The following is a 9,741-nucleotide window of genomic DNA, read 5'->3' on the forward strand; positions in this document are numbered from 1 at the left end:
ACTCCAACCAGGTGTCTAGGTACTGTACTGTGTGCCTAGGGTGTGGCCATAATGCATCATGTGACCACAATGCTTTAGATCAAGCCCTGAGCCAGCCAACCAGGACAGGGAATTCAAACTGTTGAACCAACACCCACCCCCCCCTCTACTCCACCTACTAGGGCTTGCTCCTCCCCTTGACCCCTGACCTCTGACCCCTACAAGAGACCCTCCCAGCTCCTCCTTGCACTTGTAGATACTTCCTGCTTCTAGGGCAGGTAACTGAAAGAGCACTCCAACACTATTGTATTTGTGACAAATACTGCGTTTGAGGTTTGTTTTTCCCTTGAGTTCTTCTTTTTATATTAGTGACTATAGCTTATCTGTAGTATTGTTGTTTCATGTGTAGTATTATTATTATTATTATTATTACTACTACTATCATTACTACCATTATTATGATTATTAACTGATTTGTAATGGGCAATACGTTGTGTTCTTTTCTGACTGTGAGGTTTCCTCGTGGGAGTTCACTCAGATAGACTCTTTCCTGCTTCGTCGTCATACAGATGTGAACTGTAAAGTTGAAATATATGATATAAATACATTATTACTACAGTAAGCTGTCTTTGTCAATGTACCGAACATGTAATGACTCAGAAATAAACACTTCATGTTCCAATCTGGTCCAATGTGTCTTTCCACATAAACCATGAATGTATTTTGCCACATGAATAATCAGCGATGTATTTCATTATTATTGTATACGTTTCACATTATTAGGCCTATATGAAACACACTCTTAACAAGTCAGTGTGAATTGTGACTTCAAGGCCCCAGCAGAGAACTCGCTTGCTCTGTGATTGTGATTATTAGCACGATAGATACAGTAGTACTGTACTCTGCCCTTTACCTGAGACCTGAACCCTACTGTACTCTGCCCATTACCTGAGACCTGAACCCTACTGTACTCTGCCCTTTACCTGAGACCTGAACCCTACTGTACTCTGCCCTTTACCTGAGACCTGAACCCTACTGTACTCTGCCCATTACCTGAGACCTGAACCCTACTGTACTCTGCCCATTACCTGAGACCTGAACCCTACTGTACTCTGCCCATTACCTGAGACCTGAACCCTACTGTACTCTGCCCATTACCTGAGACCTGAACCCTACTGTACTCTGCCCTTTACCTGAGACCTGAACCCTACTGTACTCTGCCCACTACCTGAGACCTGAAACCTACTGTACTCTGCCCATTACCTGAGACCTGAACCCTACTGTACTCTGCCCATTACCTGAGACCTGAACCCTACTGTACTCTGCCCTTTACCTGAGACCTGAACCCTACTGTACTCTGCCCATTACCTGAGACCTGAACCTACTGTATTCTCCTGAATCAGAAATGTTAAGAATCTGAAATGTTTATTGCCATGTATTGTAGTTTTACAACATACTAGGAATCTGTTTCGGTCAATGGTGCATAACATGGAGACGACATGGGACGTGCAGGATGAGACAGGACAGCGCAGAGACAGGACAGTGCAGAGACAGGACGTGCAGGATGAGACAGGACAGTGCAGAGACAGGACAGTGCAGAGACAGGACAGTGCAGAGACAGGACAGTGCAGAGACAGGACAGTGCAGAGACAGGACGTGCAGGATGAGACAGGACAGTGCAGAGACAGGACAGTGCAGAGACAGGACAGTGCAGAGACAGGACGTGCAGGATGAGACAGGACAGTGCAAGGAGCTGTACAAAACCCTAATGCAAAAATAAAAGCAATCTAGGAAATGGAGTGTGGTCAGTGTTGCACAGTGCTCAGTACAGGTGCAGTGACACTTAAAGAGTTCAATTTAACACGAATCCAGAGTGAACAGTATTTGGTCCGGCTCGGAGTTGGTGTTAAATTGACTCTTGTCCAGAGTATTAACTCTGGAGAGTGTAAAGTGAGTGTGCAAAGTGTAATGATGTCATTCAGTGTGTGATGTGATATGTGAGTGCAGTGCGTCCTATGTACAGTACATTGGTGGTCGTGTGCAAGAATATCTACACACCTGGCATGCCTTCTCCACACCTGGCATGCCTTCTCCACACCTGGCATGCCTTCTCCACACCTGGCATGCCTTCTCCACACCTGGCATGCCTTCTACACACCTGGCATGCCTTCTCCACACCTGGCATGCCTTCTACACACCTGGCATGCCTTCTCCACACCTGGCATGCCTTCTACACACCTGGCATGCCTTCTCCACACCTGGCATGCCTTCTACACACCTGGCATGCCTTCTCCACACCTGGCATGCCTTCTACACACCTGGCATGCCTTCTCCACACCTGGCATGCCTTCTACACACCTGGCATGCCTTCTCCACACCTGGCATGCCTTCTACACACCTGGCATGCCTTCTCCACACCTGGCATGTCTTCTCCACACCTGGCATGCCTTCTACACACCTGGCATGCCTTCTCCACACCTGGCATGCCTTCTACACACCTGGCATGCCTTCTCCACACCTGGCATGCCTTCTCCACACCTGGCATGCCTTCTCCACACCTGGCATGCCTTCTACACACCTGGCATGCCTTCTCCACACCTGGCATGCCTTCTCCACACCTGGCATGCCTTCTCCACACCTGGCATGCCTTCTACACACCTGGCATGCCTTCTACACACCTGGCATGCCTTCTACACACCTGGCATGCCTTCTCCACACCTGGCATGCCTTCTACACACCTGGCATGCCTTCTACACACCTGGCATGCCTACCCTGCCTCCGGTGCCCTAAATACAAGGGTCTGACCTGCCCTGCGCTCAAAGGGTCGCTTATCAGCCCATCTGGTTCTGGGTTTCTGAGGACTCGCCCAGTCTTCTAACAGTCTACGTCCCAGAGGCCACCCTGCATTGGCCCTAGGCTTATGGATTTCTATTGCTAAATTAACTTACTCTGAACATTTTTTGGGGAACCCTTCCTTTCATAGTCCCCCAATTACTAAACATTTACCTGGTAAATACATGCAAAGTATAGCCTTATATATAATGGGTAATTACTGAGACACCTATACTGTAGGTATAATTTCAAAACAGGAGTATTTCAAATGTTCAATTACTGCACATACATTCATTAACACACATAGCACCACCAGGTAACCACATTTGTACATAGCTTCTATAACATCCAGTGATGAAAAATCTTCCACACCTGGGCTTGAACCCCTGACCTTTGGCATGGGAGGGGGACCCCCTATCCACTAGAGGAACTTGATATTGCGCAATGTCCTAGTCTTTTTATTTTGGTGTTCTGGGACCACTGCCTCTTGTGGCAACATAGAAATGCAGGTCAACAACGGGACAGAGGGATTGACAAACCCAACACTTGCTCTCTTTGGTGCGTGTGCCACGTGTGCCACGCACAAAAACAGTCTGGAAGTCGATTGTTGTGCCTAAAAATCAGGTTTTGTTTGGATTTGTATGGGTAAGCCAGGCTCACCCTGGCTTATAGGAGCAATTACCACTGGTGGAGAGCCAGCGTGAATAGAAAGTTGAGGAGAAAGTTGAGGAGGAGAGAGCTGAAGAGGAGAAAGTTGAAGCGGAGAAGTTGCACCAGGAGACTTCAGACCTCGTAGGGAGGATCCAGATCTTTCCACAACACCCCTCGACTGTTCATCAGTATTGTGGGAAGTGCTGAATCAACACAAGGGACAAAATGGAAATGTATTTTTATTTTGGATAAAGTATGAATAATATAGAGTATACACAGCAGCAGGATATAAATAAACCTATGCCAAAACAAAACTGTGGTTCATGTGGTTTTGGACACATTTCCCTTGACATTCTCCAGGAGGTCATAGTGGCTCATTTAAATGATTTCCTCTCACCAGTACTGGGGTAAATACTTCCTCTCACTAGTACTGGGGTAAATACTTCCTCTCACCAGTACTGGGGTAAATACTTCCTCTCACCAGTACTGGGGTAAATACTTCCTCTCACCAGTACTGGGGTAAATACTTCCTCTCACCAGTACTGGGGTCAATACTTCCTCTCACCAGTACTGGGGTAAATACTTCCTCTCACCAGTACTGGGGTAAATACTTCCTCTCACCAGTACTGGGGTCAATACTTCCTCTCACCAGTACTGGGGTAAATACTTCCTCTCACCAGTACTGGGGTCAATACTTCCTCTCACCAGTACTGGGGTAAATACTTCCTCTCACCAGTACTGGGGTAAATACTTCCTCTCACCAGTACTGGGGTAAATACTTCAACACACCTTTCTGAAATAATGAGCCACCGTCCAGGAGTCAACTTTTATTCTTTTCTGCTGAGGTAGATGTAGAAAGCACTAGAGGCAATAGATTTTGCATGCAGCTTCTCATGAGTGCCTGAGCCATTATTAACTGTCACACACACACACACACACACACACACACACACACACATACATACAAACAAACGTATGATAAAAAATGGTCTTGGAGAATCCTTTCCATGTCTCTTTTTCCCTGTGGACAAACACTATATCAGTTCTCCTGCTCAGCTCAGAACATGTGAGTTGAATCCCCAGTTGTTCCCAAGCGGTTTCTCATCAGAGGTGGTGCTCTACCTGCAGCCTGCGGGGGGGTTATCCATGTCCCGCCCCCCTGCTGGGGGGTTATCCATGTCCCGCCCCCGCCTGCCTCATCTCCGCCCCCACGGAGGGCGGCCCCAGGTCCGGGGGGCTGGCAGCGGGGCTGGGGGGGTCGCTGGGGGTCTGCTCTGGATCATCTGAGGAGAAAACACCTTCACAGCATCGTATCATTGCTCTCATGTTTACAGTCATGTTTACTATGAATCTATAAGTATAGATTCACTCTTTAATGTTACTCTGTTTGGTGATGTTGTATACTGTAGCACTGTAACCCAGGTATAATAGCATTTGAATGCATCTAGATATTTCTTATTTTACCGAGGCCGTTGCTCCTCTCAAAAAGAGCCTGTCAGTCTGTCTTGTTAAATAAAGGTTGAATAAAATATTGATGTATAACTGCGTTGTCTTATAAAAACCGCACAGCAGCTTAGTGTGAACCAGCTACACTCATGGATGCATTAACACAACTGGATACGGCATTGAAACATGGCCGCCCGTTCATTCCAATGAGAGTTGCTCGCTCAGCGCATGAAGCAAATTGAACATGAGATGTTTACTTCCTGTAGACCGCTGCACACGTGCAGTAGTGTCTTTCCTGGCCCCGCCTCTCCCTCTTTCACAGACCAGTGGGGCGCTGTCATAGACATACATGGAGAAATAAACTCTCTTGGAGCTCTTGGAGACAACTAAATAAAAACGGACCCAATGATTTAAAAAGCATGATAATTCAAATAGTCTTTTTGACTGTAAGTGATACCTAGAAAAATGTTTGTGTCTTTCCTCCGTTTCATTCCCCATGTGTGTCAAGTATTTAACCCTAACCCTTTCCTTCGTTTCATTCCCCATGTGTGTCAAGTATTTAACCCTAACCCTTTCCTTCGTTTCATTCCCCGTGTGTTAAGTATTTAACCCTAACCCTTTCCTTCGTTTCATTCCCCCCCCCCCCCCCCCCACCAAATGCGTCCCGTGACTTGCAGTATGGAACTTGGCCACTGCGCTCAAATTCAATGGCGGACGAATCCCAATGGGCGGGTCCTCAAGTGGGCCGATGTGGGCCAGCGTGGGCCGGCTTGGATGCCCGCACGAGCACGACAATCGCCCCCCCCCCCCCCCCCCCCCCCCCCCCGACCCCCACCACCCAAACCCCCTTCCCGCTCAACAAATGGGAAAGCCCGTTCAGTGGGCCGGCTGGGGCTATGTTGCCCGACCTGAGTTATTCCCCCAGTCCCCCCCTGCTCACATTGCTTCACAGCTTAGAGTTGCTCCAGGGTAACTTACTGTATTATTTTTATTTTTTATTTTTTTATTTAGATCAGGACAGTGCATATTGATGAACGTGAAAAAAAACATGTAAATATGCCAGATTGATCTGATCCAGATTGTAGCCCGGAGGCTAGTTTCCATCTGGAGTCCATAAGGCAGGTTGATGTTACAAAACAAGTTACAAGAGGTACATATATAAAACATAGACACAGTACAATATATAAAACACAGAAACATGTCATGCAGTTAGACGTGTACGTATTTCTGGTTGCTCTAAGCCACACCTTTAGATGCACCTTTAACGCACCACACGGTTTGCTTCGCATAACCATCTGGGAACTCTCCATTGGAAACAGTTTGGAAAAGCGCAGGCACTTTCAAAACTACTTGGCAGGTGATTGGATGAACCATCTGTCTTTCACCGTATCCAGACTGATTATGCGAGAGAAACAGAATGTGAGCTGGCGAAATCAGGATGGTCTCACAAGGGCCGGGTTTCCCAAAACCTTCTTAGCGCTAAGAAGCTCTTTGAGTCGTCTTAAGGCTCCCGAAACAAGCAAATGGGACCTTCAGAAGAGCTTCTTAGCGCTAAGAAGGGTTTTGGGAAATACGACCAAGGCTGGTTCCTGAGGGCTTGGCTACACTGAAGCACAGCAGGGAGCCTGAAGAGGGGGTAGTAACCTAGTACATCCAGCAGAGGGGGTAGTAACCTAGTACATCCAGCAGAGGGGGTAGTAACCTAGTACATCCAGCAGAGGGGGTAGTAACCTAGTACATCCAGCAGAGGGGGTAGTAACCTAGTACATCCAGCAGAGGGTGTAGTAACCTAGTACATCCAGCAGAGGGGGCTAGAGGAGAAGCTGTAGTCAATGATACAGATTAAATAGACGTGTTATAGTCAATGTGACCCCACAGACCTGAGTCTATGACCTGTCTCTCCAGGAGCTGCCTGGTCTTCCTCAGTTTATACTCCAGGAACTGCAGCTCTGTGAACACATACACACACACATACACACACACACACACACACACACACACACACACACACACACACACACATACACACACACACGTATACATACACACACACAAAAATCATTTTTTTCTCTTATGGTTTATATTTTATGGTAGAGTACATAATTTTTGAAGACAATTAAGCCCCCACCACTACCACACACACACACACACACACACACACACACACACACATACACACACACACACAAACACATACACACACACACACATACACACATGCACACACCCACACATACTGTATATGGACAGACACACACACACACACACACACATGCACACACCCACACATACTGTATATGGACACACAAACACATACACACACACACACATACACACACACATGCACACATCCACACATACTGTATATGGACACACACACACACACACACACACACACACGAGGAGACGCTGGTGTGAACAGACCTATTCCGTGTCGCCGCTCTTTCTCCTTGTCCAGCTCATCGTTCAGGTCGTTCACTTCCTTCTTCTGGAGCTGAAGCTGTTTACATTCACACAGTTTCAGTCATGTTGAACTTTGAGCTGTTAAAATTCTACTTAAATTCATGTTTGGCGAGTGGTGACTAGCGGTTGGTTAGTGTGTAATCTGGTTGGTTAGTGTGTAATCTGGTTGGTTAGTGTGTAATCTGGTTGGTTAGTGTGTAATCTGGTTGGTTAGTGTGTAATCTGGTTGGTTAGTGTGTAATCTGGTTGGTTAGTGTGTAATCTGGTTGGTTAGTGTGTAATCTGGTTGGTTAGTGTGTAATCTGGTTGGTTAGTGTGTAATCTGGTTGGTTAGTGTGTAATCTGGTTGGTTAGTGTGTAATCTGGTTGGTTAGTGTGTAATCTGGTTGGTTAGTGTGTAATCTGGTTGGTTAGTGTGTAATCTGGTTGGTTAGTGTGTAATCTGGTTGGTTAGTGTGTAATCTGGTTGGTTAGTGTGTAATCTGGTTGGTTAGTGTGTAATCTGGTTGGTTAGTGTGTAATCTGGTTGGTTAGTGTGTAATCTGGTTGGTTAGTGTGTAATCTGGTTGGTTAGTGTGTAATCTGGTTGGTTAGTGTGTAATCTGGTTGGTTAGTGTGTAATCTGGTTGGTTAGTGTGTAATCTGGTTGGTTAGTGTGTAATCTGGTTGGTTAGTGTGTAATCTGGTTGGTTAGTGTGTAATCTGACCTGTTCTCTGAGGGTCAGGACCTCCCTGACCAGCCTGGTGACACACACAGCCTGCTGCTGGTAGGCCTCCAGAGCCGAGCTCCTCCTGACACACACACACACACACACACACACCACAGGACAAACTCTACAACAGGCTGTGTGAACAGTGCAGGCATGGATAGCCACTGTGAGAGAAAGTTGATAAATAAGTGTTGTAATAGTTGGTGAATGTCGGGTGAGTGTGAGAGTATATTCTTGTGTGTGTGTGTGTGTGTGTGTGCATGTGTGTGTGTGTGCATATACTGGGTGAATGTATGTGTGTGTGTGCGTGCGTGCATATACTGGGTGAGTGTGTGTGTGTGTGTGCGTGCGTGCATATACTGGGTGAGTGTGTGTGTGTCCCTCATAAAGGACCAGAAACTCATCACGAGAAGGTGGGCAGAGCACTTTCAAACACTGCTGAACCAGCCCTCCCCAACAGATCCCTCAGTCCTGGATGAACTACCTATCCGCCCCACCATCCAAGATCTCCAGCCCTCCCCAACAGATCCCTCAGTCCTGGATGAACTACCTATCCGCCCCACCATCCAAGATCTCCAGCCCTCCCCAACAGATCCCTCAGTCCTGGATGAACTACCTATCCGCCCCACCATCCAAGATCTCCAGCCCTCCCCAACAGATCCCTCAGTCCTGGATGAACTACCTATCCGCCCCACCATCCAAGATCTCCAGCCCTCCCCAACAGATCCCTCAGTCCTGGATGAACTACCTATCCGCCCCACCATCCAAGATCTCCACCTTCCACCAACCTTTGAAGAGGTTCATAGTGCAGTCAGGTCAAGTCCCCTGGCCCTGACAACATCCCTGCAGAGGTCTTCAGACAGGGAGGCTACCTCTGCACCCGTGCGCTTTTCCTCACCATCTCACATGTATGGAAGAATGAGACCGTCCCCCAGCAATGGAAGGATGCTAACATTGTCTCCATATATAAAGGCAAAGGAGACAAGTCCCTCTGTGGCAACAGCCGTGGCATTTCACTACTGGCTGTTGCTGGAAAAGTCCTGGCCAAAGTCATGTTACAGAGGCTGGTGAAGAACATCTCGGAGGAGCTGCTGCCCGAGTCACAATGTGGGTTCAGGAGGAACAGGAGTACTGTGGACATGGTATTTGCAGCCAACAACTCCAGGAGAAGTGCAGGGAGCAACAACAGGACCTCTTCATAGCCTTCATCGATCTGTCAAAAGCCTTCGACACAGTCAACAGGGAGATCCTATGGAACATCCTTCTGAAGTTTGGCTGCCCACGAAGGTTTGTCAACATCCTTCGGCAGTTCCACGAAGGGATGATGGCACGCGTGACCACCGGAGGCCAGGAATCCCAGCCGTTCAGGGTGTGCACTGGTGTACGCCAGGGGTGCATCCTCGCTCCAGTTCTCTTTAACATCTTCCTCCTGTGTGTGACGCTACTGCTCCACAAGGACATCGAGAGGGATAGTGGAGTTACTGTGGACTACAGACTTGACGGGAATCTGTTCAATATCCGTAGGCTCCAGGCAGTCACAAAAGTAACATCTGAGCGCATCATCGAGCTACAGTATGCTGATGACTGTGCGGTTGTGGCCCATCCTCCGGAAGCCCTGCAAGCTACCCTTGCAGCCGCTGCAAAGGCGTATGGTAGGCTT

The sequence above is a fragment of the Borostomias antarcticus genome (genome assembly GCF_949987555.1).
Source record: "Borostomias antarcticus genome assembly, chromosome: 18".
NCBI lineage: Eukaryota > Metazoa > Chordata > Actinopteri > Stomiiformes > Stomiidae > Borostomias > Borostomias antarcticus.